At 43.6% G+C, this 15,522-nt stretch overlaps 1 protein-coding gene across 1 annotated transcript in view; it reads left to right on the top strand.

The window, feature by feature from the left end:
• The window catches only part of MTDH (metadherin), a 1,697,336-nt gene that overhangs the window by 150,323 nt on the left and 1,531,491 nt on the right, over positions 1-15,522 (top strand). The gene's annotated exons all lie outside the window — the stretch shown is intronic.

Below are 15,522 nucleotides of genomic sequence, written 5' to 3' on the forward strand. Positions count from 1 at the left end.
CGGACTACCCAAGTGTAAGGACTGCAGCAATGTGGATCTTCGAACATCTACATTTATGGTAGGTACAAAACTGTACTTTTCTTTAACCAGGCAGCATATGGCATCTGTTTGAGCCCTTTGATCCTCTTGGTGAGGTACTTTTGGGGTCTTTCCAGTTGCTGCAGGTGTCTGGTAAGGTACATCCCAAAAGGGGCATTGTACTCAATTATGGGCCTGATGAGGGATGAGTAAAGAGGCATGATGACCTCCCCTGATCTAGATGTGAATCCCTTCATGATTAGGTGGGCTATATAAAATGTTTTTCTAACCACTTTGGCCACGTGGTTGTCAAATGAGAGATTGCTATCAACTTGGGTCCCCAGGTCCCTAATTACTTCTTCTGTACTTAATGGATTTCCACCTATGTGGTAATTTGTGGGCACTTTGTTTTTGCCAAAGGGATGACTGTACACTTTTGGCATTTAGCTTGAGGCCATGGCTCTGGCACCAGTTGTCTGTTTTATGAGGCCCTTTTGGAGGATGCTTGTGTCGGCTGGAGAGTCGATTATGGCGCAGTTTGCAGTCATCTGCGAACTTGGTCAGCCACAGTCCTTCCGTGTTGGCCTGTACCTCCGAGAAATATATACCGAACAAGAGAGGTCCCAGGACTGAGCCTTGTGGGACACCACTTGTAACTGGTTTGGAGTCTGACATGGCTCCAGCAATTCTAACCATGTGGGTTCTGTCCTTGAGCCAGTTTGCAATCCATCTAGTGACATAGGGGTTTATATTTAAGCTGGTGAGCTTATCTATAATGCCAGTGGGGTATTGTATCGAAGGCTTTTGCGAGGTCCAGGTAGGCTGTGTGGACCACCTTCCCCTCGTCAGTGGCCTTGGTGACTGTTTCAAAGAAATCAACCAGGTTTAAGAGGCAGGATCTGCCCTTAACAAAGCTGAACTGGATAGGATCCAGTGTTTGTAGGTCCCCAATATCTTTATTTATGAGGTCCATGATGATCCTTTCCATAGCTTTGCAGACCAAGCTAGTCAGGCTTATGGGGCGATAGTTTCCAGGATCCGTTGAGGCACCACCTTTATGGAGAGGGACCACTGTTGCTGTACGCCACTCTTTGGGCACATATCCTGTAGTAAGGCTGAGATTGAACAGTAGTTTTATGTTTGGGTTTAGCTCTTCTTTGAGTTCATGTAGGACGCAGCCCGGGACACCATCTGGTCCCATTGATGCTGTGTTTTTGGCTTTGGAGAGGGCGGCTCTTACCTGAGCATCTGAGATGTCAGGGGGGCAGCACCCTGCTGGGATAGATATTTGCCCTTTTGGTGGGGAGGGGAGAAGTTTGCTGAACCTGTCAGCTAGGATGTTGGCAATGTCTGTGGGTTCGGTGTATTTTTTGTCATTTTGGACTAATTCTGAGCATATCTGGGAATTGCCACCCAGGTTCCTAACATAACTAAAGAAAGCCTTGTGATTATCCTTAGTGTCCTGGCAATTTTTCTCTCGAAGCTGGCCTTAGACAATTTTATATGTGTCCGTAGTTTTTTGCTAATACTGATCAGTGATGCCTTCCCTTTTTGGGATTTTGCTTTATCATTTAGTAGCTTCCTTCTTCTATTGTATAGTTTGTTTATGGCTGGGGTCCACCAGACAGGACGTCTGCCTTTGGAGGATTGGGTCTTGGTTTTATTTGGGATCGCATGATCCATGCATTCCTGAAGGTGTTCATAGAATGCGTTTATAAAGGATTCTGCGGTCTGGGCCGTATTTTCCACAGGCCCGGGGGCTTTGAAGGATTCCATGTCAGTTTTGAGGAGTGTAAAATTTGCTTTAGAGAAGTATTTCACTGTGGTTTTCTGGGCAGGGGGTGGGGTCGGGATGTGACTATCCAGTGAGATTAGTTTATGGTCTGATCTTACCAGTGAGGGATACACTTCTGGTCTGGAGCATAGAGTCCCCGTGTTGGTGATGATCAGGTCCAGTATGTTTTCCCCTCTTGTGGGAGTGGTAACAAGTTGTTCCATAGCATTTGAGTTTATAAATTCTAGGAACCTTTGGGCTAGGGTGTTGGAGCTAGAGTAATGCTCCCAGTCTATGTTTGGGTAGTTGAAGTCACCCAATATACTGGTGTTTGGAGAGACCTTCATATTTTCCAGTGTTCTCAGGAAGGCCGAGTGGGGTTCCTGGGTTTGGGAGGGTGGTCTGTAGCAGGCTATAAACTGGAAGGCAGTTTTACCCACTGTTAGTTGCACATGGATAGTCTCTGATGCTTCGTGCTTTGCCACCAACCTGGAGGTGTGGGTATCTTTGATGAATATCGATACTCCCCCTCCTTTTGTGGTTCGGTCCAAGTTTTGGGCCGAAAAGCATGGTATGAGGTATAACCTGGTAGTGCTGGGGTGCTCTCGGAGCCCTGAACCAGGTTTCTGTTACTGCACAGATATCAATGTTCTCCATGCTAAGGAGAGTTTCGAGTGCGTGCATCTTGAGGTTTAGACTTCTGGCGTTGAGTAGCATTACTCTTAGTTTCTTATCCCTTGTGATACCTATGGAGGTGGGTTTGTCTTTTGAGCCTTGCCTAAAAAGGCACTATGGGGGTAGCAAGAGCCTTTGCCAATATCCGAAAGCCCAGGGGTGACAGGTGCAAGCCGTCCCTAGCGAAGCATCGTGGCTTGTCGAGCATATCATCCCAAGCTGACAGGCATTGGATCCCCTTTGAATGACACCAGTACTTAAGCCAATTGTTGAAATTGATCATCTTGTCTTCATATTGTGGCATCATTCTTGGTGAGGGTAAGATGCTACTCAAGGTCAGGGTCATACCGGCCTGGGCTACATGCTCAGAGAGCTCCTTTATGTCTCTTCATGTAGTCCAGGGAGGTACGTCTCAGGTCATTCACACCAGCATGGACAATGACTGAGTCATATTTGTACTTGCCTTGGAGTGACCTGAGTGCTTGTGTTATGTGGCGGATCCTAGCACCTGACAGGCTGCTCACCGTGACCCTCTCCTTGTTCAGCCTGGTGAGCGGGACGTCAGTGTGTCTGAGGATAGTCACCTATTATAAGTGTATCAGGTGTGTTGTTTAGTCTTAAGGGCTGTGACTGTTTGGCACACTGGCTTTGTGAGATATGTGTTGCACGTGTTTTGTTTTGGGGTAGCGGCTCCTTGGGTGTCTGCTTTGGAGGTCTCTGCTGCTTCGGCAGATCTTTGTTTAGAGCCTCCGAGTATGTTTTTGTGTGATTATGTGTTTGGTTTGCTGTCGTGGTAGGTCTATGTGAGACTGGAATTGTAGTGAGTGTGGTTTCCTTCTCCTCCTGACTGGTTATGCCAGTACTGAGTTGAGAGAGCTTAGCCTCCAGTTTGGCTATATGGTTGCATCTCTCACATGTGTTGGAATTTGTTGGGAGGAGGAGAGGGTTGTCTGTGTACATGAGGCAGTTGTAACATTGCCTCAAGATTCCCAGATTCACCAGCTGGACCGGAGAGGAGATTGACAACTGACCTTTGGACATGCTAGAATAATATTGGGAATTCCTTAATAATTGAAAACCAGGGCCAGTGGGGAGTGAGGGTGTAGTGCTTTTAATTTTTAGTGCTGACTTGTATATTTGCTTTAGTGAGCAAGTGCCAGGTAACTTAAGTGCAATGTGTTACAGGTAACTTAAATGCAAAAACGACAAACAGTAACTTTCTTTCAAGTGAAACAAGGAAATAAGTACAGTAAGCAATGCAGATATCACTAGTGATCCACAGAAGCGCTGAGAAGCCACGTATTAGGTGGAATTAGCGTTCCAGGGAAATAACAAGCAAACAAACAACAAGCATATAAACAAAGCTATATTCTGCAGGCCTGGATCTAGTCTATGCTACAGCAAACAAGGTGTACCAATTTCAGTAAGATACAGTTCAAATATTCAGGCACTATAAACCTTTAACCAGAAATTCACAGCTCAGAAGGGCAGAGTCCAGCCTCTTCTCCCACAAGAGTGCAGACCACAAACCTTCTTAATGTAAAATAACTGGCCTGAAGCCCAAGTGCTTAAACCAGAACTAATACACTTTAAGAGTAACAGACACTGGGCTCTCAATCAGCAGTTCCCAACTTAGAAGGATGAAAGCTACCTGTCCTGCCACCACAGTGCATGCCACAAACCTTCCTAATGTAAAACAACTGGTCTGAAGCCCAAGTGCTTAATCCAAAAGACTTAGAATGATAGCTACACTTTAATCAAGTTACTACCAAGCAGTAATAAATACAATTGAATACTTTAGAGAATGCCTGGATTAGTGCTCAAGTTACACAAACAAAGCTAGATCCAGCAGGCCCGAATCCAGTCTATGCCACAGCAAACAAGGCGCACCAACTTCAGTAAGAAGCAGTTCAGATATGCATGCACTATAAGCCTTCAATCAGAAATTCCCAGCTCAGAAGGGCAGAGTCCAGGCTCTCCTCCCACAAGAGTGCAGACCACGAACCCTCTTAATGTAAAATAACTGGCCTGAAAGCCCAAGTGCTTAAACCAGAATTAATACACATTTAGAATAACAGACACTGAGCCCTCAATCAGCAGTTCCCAACCTAGAAGGATGTAAGCTACCTGTTCTGCCACTACAGTGCAGACCACAAACCCTCTCAGTGCAAAACAACTGGTCCGAAGCCCAAGTGTTTAAACCAGAATGCTTAGAATGAGTTACACCAAGCAGTAATAAATACAATTGAGTACTTTTAAGATGATGCAAAAGTAAAGAAAAGTAGGTAGAAACACAAGTACAGTAAAAGCAGATGAAATTTTTTTTTTTTTTTTCTGAACAAGTGCTGAGATCAAAGAAACAGATTTGAGTGCTGAAACTAGAAAACTGGCTAGTTATAGGGGGAAAAGAACTAAGCTAGAAGGCTTCCCTCCAACACAGAAGGGCTTGGAGGCTCAGAAGCCTACAAATAGTCTATACCACTTAACAGGAAAGGCAGGAAACAAGCTTAAATTTTTATTTTTTTTCTGTTTCCCAGATGCTCTCTTTGTACACAGTAGGAGTGCCTGAAATCAGAATATGATCTCACTGCACTCAGTTGAGTGAGCAAATGAGATGGGCCCAGAAGGAGTATCCAAACACAAATTTACAAGAGGGGCGGGTAGCTGCAAGGCCACTAAGATTAACACCAAAACAAAAACAGGAAGGGTGGGTGGGACTAACTGAAGAGCAGAGTGAAAACTTCCAGTTCAGCTAATATTCCTTCCACACAGTTAAAATCAATTTAAATACTGTATTTTTTTGAAAAAAAAAAAAGCAGATAAAGGTACTTAAATTCTCTTATACGTCCAGTTGAATATAGCAAGTTCTTAGCCGGCCAAAGCTGAGGTTTTAAGCAGAAAATATTTCACACTGTACCACTTAAATAGGCAAGGACAGGAAATCAAAGAATGTGACTACCCCCACACCTGTAATTACTAGCAAATAACAATTCAGCAAACACTGACTAACTTCCAGTTCAGCTAATATTCCTTCCACACTGAAGAGCAGAGTGAAAACTTCCAGTTCAGCTAATATTCCTTCCACACAGTTAAAATCAATTTAAATACTGTATTTTTTTGAAAAAAAAAAAGCAGATAAAGGTACTTAAATTTTCTTATACGTCCAGTTGAATATAGCAAGTTCTTAGCCGGCCAAAGCTGAGGTTTTTAAGCAGAAAATATTTCACACTGTACCACTTAAATAGGCAAGGACAGGAAATCAAAGAATGTGACTACCCCCACACCTGTAATTACTAGCAAATAACAAAATTCAGCAAACACTGACTAACTTCCAGTTCAGCTAATATTCCTTCCACACTGAAGAGCAGAGTAAGTTGCATTATACCCAAACTTGAGTATGGGATAACAAAATGGAAACTATATAAGAAAGCAGAAGTAAATTAGAAGGAGCACATAGGTTCATAGGTATATACTTGGTGACTACCAAGGCCTTTATAAGCCTAGCCATGCAGTCCAACCCAATCTTGTCCCTGTGTATCATTGGCATTTATTATGAAGGGGTATTTTAGGAAGTTTCTATAAGTTATGTTGGGGGTGGGGGGTATGTTTTGGCATTACTGTCTGCCTCTATCACAGACATGGAAGCCCAGACCCAGGATGAATTTTGCTTTTCCCCATTCATTGGTCATGGTTACTCTTAAATAGGGTTACAGATGGACTCTTATTCACATGGATAGGGAGCCTGTTCCAGAGCATGGGGATCCTCGGAGACGTATATCTTTCTTGCCAACATGTCTTATGTCAAAAGCAGTATTTAAATGATTGGATCTAGTGGCTATGATGCTGTTAATTTTGTAGATATACAAAAGGTCCATCAGAGCTTGATCCTAAGATGCCTTGTATACCAGGTACAGATTACCTCTCGGTAACTTGTAGGAGACAAGAGTATAGAGAAGTGGATTTAAGATGAGCCATATAAGACTGTTTGTACTCTGGATTCTCCTGGTAAGGAACCTGTGTGGGCGTTCCAACTGTTGCATTTGTCTAGTCAGCTACATGCCAAAGGAGGGTATTATTTGGCCCTTATCAGACCTGTCATTGAGCATAAAGTGACAGTATGACTTCCTTGGTCCTGGATGCCATGGCCTTGATTACAAGTTGGGCGACATAGATTAGTTACTACCTTGGCCACTTGCTGGCCAAAGGACAGATTACTGCCAACATATGTTTTGGGATCCCTCACTACCGGGTCAGGTTTTAGGGACGTCTTACTGATGGTGTAACAAGCTTGCGTGGCAGTTTTCCCCAAAGGCACTGCAATTATTTCTTGGTACTGAGTTTGTCATTATCTGTGTTAAACCTTCTTTTAAGATGTTTGTGTCATGGGGATATCCATGCTAGCTTACAACTTGCAGTCCTCTGCAAACTTGGCTGGCCAAGGGCTCTTGATGTCAGCCTTTACCTCTGAGAAGTAAATGCTAACTAGGAGTGGACGCAACACAGAGCCATGAGGTACCCCTCTAGTGACTGGTCTTTGTGGAGATGGTATCACCAAACCTGATTTCCTGGGTCGTGTCTGTGAAGCCACCTGGCAATCCAGAAAGTTATGTAGGGGTTTATGCCCAGTTTGAGTTTGTGAACTATACCAGAGTAGGCTGTTGTATAGAACTCCTTAGCCAGGTCCAAATAGGTGGTATGCACCCTTTTCCCCTCATCCATTGCCTTGGTGACCTTCTCAGAGAAGTCCACCAGGTTTAGTAGGGAATGACCTTCTCTTGTCAAAGCTAAACTGAGTTGGGTCCAATGTCTGATTATGGGGGGAGTTTAATAAAGCCTACACAGACTTTTTTTCTATGTAGGCACCGTGGCACGCTGCTTGCATGAAAGTAAGTATACAGAGCTGGGCGGCTCGCACACACGTGCCAACACGGAAGTATCCGTGGCATGCAAATCACCTGATAAGCAGATGAATTGCTTGCAAATGAGGGAGGTAGAGCATTCCAGCAAGTGGATAGGTAGTCCTGCAAACCTCTTGTTGGTGTCTGTAGTATACACGGAAACATTCCATGTACTGGAATTTAAACAGGGAACAGGGGCTGCAAAAATGTAGTTTGAGGGACAGAAATAGGATAACAAACACAAATATGTGCAAAATTATCCACAGTGTCAAAAACCGTATGGGAAATGTTTTAAAATAATTTTTTTTATAATGATCTGTGTATGCTTGCGCGGTGTGCCACAGTGCGTAAACACACTGCTATGAAAAAAATAAAAAAAAAGATTGTAATGGTGCTGTTGCCAATGAGGCAGGGTCTGGAATTGTGTAGTTTCCAGGCTGTGTGCACGGATCCCTATGCAAATGAGGTGGGGTTACTGAATAGCACAAATAGGTACCCATGTCCGCAGATCCCATTTGTGTAGGCACAGAACCATATTTGTGTCCGGAGAAGAGGTAGCGGACATTGAGAGGGGGTGTGTCTGAGGACTTGTAAGCTCATTGGAGCTCAGCTGTGCCTGTTTGGGCAATGCACCGCTTTGCTCAGCAGGAGGTTGTGTACATTGGCTGCTAAGCTTTGTTTACTTTCAGGGTGCATGTTTCAGCATGTTTGCGTGGTGCCTTGCCATGCAGAGCATGCCCTTTTATGGGGGGGGGGTGCAGTGACTGCTAAGGATTGTTTACCTTCATGGCACTTGTTTGAGTGGCATGCCACTGTTCTCAGCAGGGGTGTATGTACACTGGCTGTTAAGCTTTGTTTCATTCAGGGCCTGTGTTTGCGCGGCATGCTGCAGGGCTGAGCGAGGAAAAAAATTGGCTGAGAAAGCCAATGGTATTTTAATTACTGATGACCCCTGTTTCAGTTAAACTAGGGCCATTAACAGTCTGTAATGAAGTACTTGGCAGGTGGAATGCATCATAGTTAGGCAATCACACAGATTGCACCTACAGTAGAGCACTACAAAGGTTGTGCATACACCCTGCAATCTGATTTCACCCCCATACTCTGCCCCAGTGGAGTACAAACTTGGGAATTTTAACTGAAGGAATGCTAGGGGCTGCTGCAGGTCTGCTACATCTGTGTGCTAGATGCTGAGGTCAATGCTGCTGCGGCTGACAGTAGGCCTAGACTGAGAAGAAGTGTTCAGGACCAGGGTAACCTTCTAGGGGCTGTTTGAGCTGGAGGTTGTAGAGCACTACAGGATGGACAGAGACATGCTCACTGAGATCTGCTGCCCTCAACTCAGACCCAGAGCCAACAGACAGGAACCCATCCCAGTGGAAACAAAGGTATGTGTAGCTCTTGGGGTACTAGCTTCAGGTACTTTCCGGACACCAACTGGGGACATGATGGGGGTCTCGCAGGCATCAGCATCCAGGGTTCTCCACCAGTTCCTGGATGCTATGCTACCACATGCCAGTGAGGACATTTATTTTCCCCACACCCCTGAGGGAGGGCCAGCAGTATGCAACACTTATAATATGTAGCACACTAACCTGAGGTACTGGGTGCCATAGATTGCACTCATGTACACATAAAGGCACCACCTGGTAAGGAGGGTAGAATCTATGTCAACTGCAAGGGGTATCACTCCATAAACTGCCAGGTCATGTGCAATGTCCAGGGCATTCTCATGAATGTGTGTGCTGGCAGCCCTGGCAGTTATCATGACTCCCATATCTGGCACACATCACAGCTGTACCAGATGTTTGCTAGGGGGGACATCCCACATGACTGTTTACTGGGGGATACTAGACTCATTGGATCTGTGGATAACACCCATTAGAAATGCACCCACATCAACGGAAGAATGCCATAATGAGGCACACTCGCAAACTAGGAACATCATAGATTGTGTGTTTGGGCTGCTGAAGTTATGGTTTTGGTGCCTTGATATATCTGTTGGAGCCCTGCCATACTCTCCAGCCACATGTGCACAGATGTTCACAGTATGTGCCATGCTACACAATATGATCCTGCGGAAACACCAGCAAAGGGAAGGGATACACAGCCCCGCACCAGTGCCTAGGTCTCCACAGCCACACCCATAGGGAGACTCTGAGGAGGAAACCCCTGAGGATGTCCCTGTAGGCAGACGTAAGTGTGCCCAGTATGCCCTGGCCTTGGCCAAGAGACTACGCATAGCACATGCAGTGACAACCTAGGGCCCTAGGGACTGACACTTTACTCTGACTCGCAAACATATAGTAAAAATGATGCCAGGCAACCCACACAACCTGTACCTAAGCATGTATTGGCTGTATACTGCATGCATCAGACAGTGTCAGCCCTGAACTACAGTTCTGTCAACTGCTGCATTCACAAGGCAAATCACTCCTCTATACACCACTTGTAAGCAGTACTATAATATGCTATCATATGTGTGGACCTGCTGCGTGTATGCAAGGGAATATAGTGGGCTGTTTGGAGAGATGTAACATCCACATGGGACTACAGATACCCAGTCCAATAGTATGTGTTCTATAATATTCACTAGGCTTCATGGTTGAAATCAAGCCTAGCCAATTCCCCAGATATTTCTTCCCACAATATTTATTTCCTTGGACCCCTGTCTAGCAGGGCGATTGACGTGATCCCCGGAATGAATTTCCTATCTCCCATCCAGTCGTCAAGGTTCCTCTTGAAGAGGGCCAAGGAGGCACTCTGCTTGACATGTATGGGCAGTCGATTCCAGAGTGTGCGGAGTCTCTGGGTCAGGAACCTATCCCTCCAGCATGTTTTGTTCATTGTGATTACAAGGTTTAGATCCCTGGAGTGTGTGGCTCTGAGGGATTGGGATTTCTTTAAGTGGAGCATGTCCACCAGCTCAGGGTTTGACATGGCCTTGTATGTTAAGCAGAGATAGCCTCTGAGTAGACAATATGCCACACAGTATAGGTGGAGTTTTTTTTTAGATGGTCAGCATAGGGCATCTGCTTTAGGCCTGTGATTCTTTTAGTGAGGTATTTCTGCGGCCTTTCCAGCTGTTGCACATGTCTTGTGAGGTCTTGTTCTGCTGAGTTATATTTAATAAGTTGTGTGTTGTTCTTGCTATCAATTGTGGTCTATTCCAGCCGTTTTTCTTACCAATAATTAGTAATGCTCACTTTGCAAATGTTTTTAGGGTAAGCATAGTGCTGATGGTCTCTGTCTTCATAATGAGGCGATTTGTTAAATGCTGTGACTCCCACGTGGACCTATACACGCCACTCTGCTTACGGCAATTGTTTTTAAACTCTCTCAGCTACTCTTGAGGACTGGAAATAGGATCCCAACTTGAACGCTGCCTTACTGATACTAGGATCCTTTCCCCCTAGCTATTTTGTACTTACTTTTGGCGAACCGTATGTCCTCTTACCAGGCGTGGTTGCCGCTAATTGTCCCTTGGTAGCGTTTGAGCAGCTGTTGCTGCCTGATAGCGTGTGCACATATATTGGCTTTGTTTTTAACTGGGCTCCCCTCACTGTCTTATGGCAAGCTGCGAACACAACAGTCATCACCTGAATTGTCGTATTTAGCACACTTGCGCTTATGTAAAGACGTTTTTTTCTCTAGCGTCCTTGCTTCATAAATACAACACTATCCTGTAGCCTTCATTTACACTACGAGTAGTGTGGCCCTTGTCATATGAAGGCTTGTACTCCTGATCTTGCAGATACCTACTAGCTCTATCTGTATTTTGTTAATAACCCCTGTCCTTTCCAAGCGTTCCTGTAAGTTCAATCGACGCTACAGTAAAGCCGGGAAACCCTTCTCCCTGCAACGTAGGGTCATCTTGTTACTTTTTTTGGAAACACGTTGGGAGAAACTTTCATTTTTACAAGTGGCCGATAACTAACCTCCATTTTTGTGGAACTATTGCAATACATCCTGTGTATTTTATATAACCCTTATTAGTGCACTGCTACATGCCTTGTCATTGATATTGTAAGAGATTCCTAGCAGGAACGGTTTTATCTGCTTGTTTATCCTGTTGTTTTGCATACATCTGTATTTGATGTCCGTAGTTAGTTTTGGATGTTTAATTATGCAGGCTATTTTTTGTTGTATCCGGATATACCAGTATCTTACACTGAGTGCTTATACTGTTTAGGATAGTTTTAACTTTGTCCTCTCACCTAAACCCTTTTTTTCTCTCTCTATCCCTAATAGCTCTCTACCCTATACTAAGGAACCTGCTTGATCTTTCAGAACCCCTCACTGCTATTTGGTCTCAACCATCCCAACATCGGGCCAAGGAACTCTGTTGTCCCTCCACATATATTGTGCTCCGAGGTTACAAAAGGACTAAGAAAGTATGTTCCACCCTGGACCTACCTTTTAAACTGTATAATTTATGTAGTTATAACTACCTACCAAGAAGTAAAACTAAGCTAGCGAGCAGGGAAACCAGCAGCAAAGATTCCCTCCTCTACACTCCTTTAGCAATTTACATTTATCTCCCCCCTATCTACTGCTATCTATAACTCCTCTTCTAGCTGTATCTAATACTGTTACCTTGTCTCCTTTACTGTCTGCCCACTAGGTTGCACCAAATGCCAATCTAGAATTAAACCTTATTCCCAACTATCTATTCTTATTACTTTACTGTCACTCCACTAGTACCTTTTTTTCTCTTCTTACTATCTAGTTGTACTCCGCTTTTTTCCCCCCTGTACTCTACTATCACTCTGAACCTCTCTCCGGCATTATCTCACTCTACTCACCCAGAGACACCTAAAGGCTCTGAGGCTTACTGATTGTCTCTGTTGATTCTCACTTACCTTCTGTAACCCGCTCCGTTCGCCCTGCGGGCTCACTCCGCTCCCCTACCCCCAATTCCCACCCACCCCCAGTGCTCCTACCTTTATACTTACCAAGCCACACCCCCTCAACCCTATCAATTAAACTCTGACCACTCCTTTTGACCCACCACCTACTCAACCTATTACATACTAATAACTACTCCCCCTTACCTCATTTACACCTTTCTAGTCCACACCCTCATATACTCCTACCTCCATAATCCCAATCACATTTTATAGCATCTCCCTCACCATGCTCTCTACTCATCAACTCTTGTACATTAAACAACTATTCCTACTCTCACTAATATCACTGCTTTCCATTCCCTATACTCTCACTTATTACGAACATCTCCAATACTCATCTTCTCAACAATCCCTTAAACATTAACATTAATTCTCAAAATCCTTAACCACTCTAACATAACATCTACCTCACACTATCTATCACCTAAATACCACAGAGTCTCCCGTTTTAAATGCGCACAATTTAGAAAAATACAATTTATTTATACTAAATCTCTGAAACATGCATATTATCCTCTCAGATATCCTCTCCTTCACGGGGACATTCATCCTAACCCAGGATCATGCAACAACACCCTAGGACAACCAACCCCACCCTACACTCCCACAAATTCAGTACTCATAGCTCATCTAAACATTAGGAGTGTTAACAACAAAGTAAGCCAACTACATGCTCTACTTGAAACTCACTCATTTGATATCTTATGCTTAACTGAAACCTGGCTTAAACCTACTACAAAAGATACTGAAATACTCCCACCTGGATACAACATACTGAGGCTAGACCGAACTGCTAAAAAAGGTGGTGGGATAGCAATATTATACAAATCTCATTTACAGGTCACTCCCATACTGGTACAATCCCCTGTAATAACCAAGGTAGAAATTCTTATCACCAAACTCCAACTCAACAATACCAAATCCATTAACTTAATATGCTCCTACATACCCCCAGGCAGCAACATTAGCATCATAGAAAGTATTCTCAGCTGGCTGTCTACATCCTTCCCTCAAGAAACAATAGTACTTGGTGATTTTAATATAGACTGGTACTCCTGTACCACACTAAATACACCAACCCAAATAAAGCTTTATGGCTTCTCTCAAACTATTACCACCCCCACTAGAATCCATAAACCCCCCAAAATGAAAGTATATTAGACTGGATCTTAATAAATTGTCACCCTGTCTCCTACAAAGTAGGTGTCCTTCCTGATGATATTAGTGACCACTTACTAACCTACATATCCAGACAAAAACCTGTATTCCAAATGAACCAACCTTTAAAATCACCCGCAACAAAAAGAAATTTAATCCAGCCAATTTTCAGGTGGAGCTACTAGCCTGTGACTGGTCACCCTTAAAGCACCTGCCAATTGACGAAGCAGTATCCCACTTTAACACCAAATTTCTACAGATTTTAGAATTCCATGCCTCCTCACGTTCCGTAAGAACTAGATGCAAAGCAGCCCCATGGCTCACTAAAGAAACCAGACAACAAATCCTACAAAGAAACAAAATCTGGTCCATATGGAGACACTCTAAAGACCCTATTGATCAGCAACATTTCAGACAACTAAGAAATGTCACCAAAAAATCATTATTACAGGATAAAAAGAATTATTTCTTCAAGCTACAACAAAATCACCATAGTCGACCCCAAAGATTCTGGTCTAGCATAAATAAACTCTTACATCCAGGACACTCCAAAACTCCTAACCCATCTACTCTCTCCCACAACTCTCCCAAGGAGATTGCTGATGCTTTCAACTGCTTTTTTACTGAAACTGTCCAATCTCTAGCTAACTCCCTACCCCCCCACTACCTTACCACCTACATTTCACTTAAAACCTATTCCTACAGCCCTCATCTATAGACTACTTCATAAACTCAAACCCTGTACAGCCTCAGCTGATCTCCTACCACCTGAATACCTTCAAATTGCTGCTAAACCTCTTGCCTACCCAATCTCTATTCTAATTAATAGAACCATAACTTAAGGCTCCGTCCCTTCATTATGGAAAATCTCTCACATACTCCCACTTCATAAAGGAGGGAACTCAACTGAACTCTCCAACTTTCGACCTATTGCACTACTATCTCCACTAGCCAAAATTATGGAAAATTGTATCCACAAACAATTTCTAGACCACATTCTCCAATATAACCTTCTAGCTGACTGTCAACATGGTTTCAGACCATTCCACAGTACCACCACTGCTCTCCTGTCCTTCACAGACTGCATTAATAAACAACGTAACAATAACATGTTCTCCTCTGCTCTGTTCAGTGATCTCTCTAAAGCTTTTGATATGGTCAACCATCAATTACTACTTAATATACTCAACTGTTTCTCTCTTGATACACTAGCATTCCAATGGTTCAAATCCTACATGCATAATAAACAACAGGCTTTCCTCTGGGATAATAACTTATCCAAATATCTCCCAATTACTCTGGGTGTCCCACAAGACTCTATCCTGGGACCTCTACTCTTCTCCATTTTCATTAACAACCTTTCTACTAATCTTCCTCTACCCACCTGCATACAATACGCAGATGACTCCACTCTCATCTGTAAAGCAACCACTTCATCTGAGCTCCATGATATCACCCAATCAGTTTTCAACCAAGTAGAAAATTGGTTCCAAGAACATCACCTCCTCCTCAATGCCAAAAAAAACAGACTATTACTATTTACACCAACTAACAAATCCACCCCATTACACTTCTCTATTACCTCCATCGATGGGACAATCATAGCTCCCGACAGAACTACAAAACTCTTAGGTGTACTGATTGACCACAACCTCAACTTTGACACTCACATTAATGCCACCATCAAAACTGTAAACAAAAAACTGGGATCCTTATATAGGATAAAACCTTTTCTTACCCCTGAAGCCAGAACTACTGTTGCCCAAACCCATCTGAGTTCCACTCTCTTCTATGCCTCCCCAATTTTCACTAATCTTTCCAAAAGCAACCTAAACAAATTATCCACTTCATATAACAACATTGCCAGGTTTGCTACTGGGTCCTCATTCAGAACACATCACTGTCTAAACCTAAAACGTCTAGGATGGCTTGAACTAAATAACCAACTAAAATTTCAACAACTCTCAATCACACATAAAATTCTATACCAGCCTACTAATACTCCTATTCTCACTAGCCTCATCTCCCCCTATACAAACCTTTCAAACCTGCACTCAGCAAATAAACTACTAGTTACAACCCAGAAATC

This window comes from Protopterus annectens, chromosome 3.part0 (genome assembly GCF_019279795.1).
Source record: "Protopterus annectens isolate FY-2018-M chromosome 3.part0, PAN1.0, whole genome shotgun sequence".
Classification (NCBI taxonomy): Eukaryota; Metazoa; Chordata; order Ceratodontiformes; family Protopteridae; genus Protopterus; species Protopterus annectens.